This window comes from Mirounga angustirostris, unplaced genomic scaffold (genome assembly GCF_029215605.1).
Source record: "Mirounga angustirostris isolate CCGP_5_RB_7025 unplaced genomic scaffold, mMirAng1.0.hap1 SCAF_11, whole genome shotgun sequence".
Lineage (NCBI taxonomy): Eukaryota > Metazoa > Chordata > Mammalia > Carnivora > Phocidae > Mirounga > Mirounga angustirostris.
In genome coordinates, this window is record NW_026991719.1 from 99,204,603 (window position 1) to 99,206,662 (window position 2,060).

Here is a 2,060-nt window from a genome sequence, read left to right on the forward strand (position 1 = left end):
ATTTGGGGCACCTGGGTGGTCAGTGAGTTAAGCGTCCTACTCTTTTTTTTTTAAAGATTTTATTTATTTATTTATTTATTTATTTGAGAGAGAGGATGAGAGGGTACAAGCAGGGTGGAGAGGCAGAGACAGAGAATCTCAATCAGACTCCGGCCCAACGTGGGGCTCAATCTCACAACCTTGAGATCATGACCTGAGCTGAAACCAAGAGTTGGACGCATAACTGACTGAGCCACCCAGGCGACCCAAGCATCCATCTCTTGATCTCAGCTCAGGTCTTGATCTTGGGGTTGTGCGTTTAGGTCCCACATTGTGCTCCACATGGGGCATGGAGCCTACTTAAGAAAAAAAAACAAAACTAAACTTAAGATAAATTGAATTATGATACTTTGTTAGTGTGGTAAAATAGTGTGATAAAATCTAAGGTCCTTTTGGAAAAAAATAAATATTGGCCTTATTCTTATATGTTTTTACGTGTACTTTTGGAGAATAGTTTTGGCATTGCTGAAGTTTTCTTCAAACGCAGGATCTGAAAGGAAATCTGTAGACATCTCAGGCTTTAGAGCATTCTTAAAGTTTGTGCTGTAATCTAAATGGTACTATTAAAACTTGCTGCATTTAGTTTGTTATTCTACAGGCATCATAGTCTTTTATTTTTTTATTTATTTTAAATTTTTTTTAAGATTTTATTTATTTATTTGACAGAGAGAGACACAGAGAGAGAGGGAACACAAGCAGGGGGAGTGGGAGAGGGAGAAGTAGACTCCCCGCTGAGCAGGGACCCCGATGCGGAGCTCCATCCCAGGACCCTGGGATCATGACCTGAGCTGAAGGCAGACGCTTAATGACTGAGCCACCCAGGCGTCCCTCAAGTCAGTGTTTTACTTGGTAAACATGTCTGAGACCATGCATCCCTGGCTGCTAAGCACCATGGCGGACAGGGCTAGAAAGGTAACAGCTTTATTTTGAGCAGGGGGCAAAGACAAGGCAGCACTTTACAGCTACATTGTAACTAGATCCTGCATCTACAGGCATCATAGTCTTAATTTCACCTTAAAGCCTCTCCAATCTTTATCTGTAAATGATGATATTTTGGGAATACATGAGATATTATTTCATGCACAGATATACCAGCCTTTCTTGGGAAGGCTCCATTTTATTTCCCTAGCAATGCTAATTGCTCCCTATTACTTTGCCATTATGCTCCCCTTCCAAAATAAATAATATTTATGAAACATTGGAACAATAAATAAACTGTGTGTTTATTGTGTTTATTCAACACTGGCTTCCTTTCCAAATTGCATGGCTCAGCTCTGACTGCTGTTCAGGCAGAGCCATCATGCTTTCCAAACTGCCCTGCCAACTTGTTTGTCTTTGCATACGCACTTTTTTTTCTTTGAGACTTGGAGAATAGCAATTAGGCAATTCCAGGTGGTGTGGGGACCAGAAGATAATCACATTTTGGAGCCATTAGATGCTTCACACACACACAGAGGCTTCACAATCCTCAGGGGTATGATTATCTCATCTCTACTCTTCTTCATGCCATGTCAATATCCCCTTCTCTTTTCACAGTACTAAGTTACAGATTCTTCACTCCTTTCCCCCCAGTTATGTCCATTCAACCATATAATCATACTAAGAACAGTATCAGAAAACAACAACCACCACAAAAACCAACACAACACTGTGCTGAGCCAACTTTCTGGGTTTTTTTTTTTTTTTTTTCAACATTTAATTGCAGTATGTGTTATATTTTCCAGTAATTCATTGTTTTTGGAAAACTAACGGCAAATTTGTAGACATCCGGAGTCTAGAGAGATCAAATTTTGGCAGGCATTGTTTGTATCTCATTTTTTCCTGTATTCCCAAGTCATCCTGTTTCATCCCTCCCCTAACATTTAGCACAGAACAGGGGTTAGAGTAGATACTGAAGGGGAGCAAACTATGCTCCCCCAGAATGTGCTACTTAGGCATGTGGATTATTTTGAGCTAAAGGCAATCAAGACCCAGGAGACTCAAGAAAATCTTTTACCTCTCCCTTAACTACCTAAAATAAT

General features: G+C 40.2%; 1 non-coding gene across 1 annotated transcript; it reads right to left on the minus strand.

Moving 5' to 3' along the window:
- Nucleotides 1-894: 894 nt before the first annotated feature.
- LOC123851634 (small nucleolar RNA SNORA63) lies at nt 895-1,025 on the minus strand. The gene has a single exon (XR_006792659.1). It is a non-coding gene; the product is annotated as a small nucleolar RNA SNORA63 (small nucleolar RNA).
- Nucleotides 1,026-2,060: the final 1,035 nt, after the last annotated feature.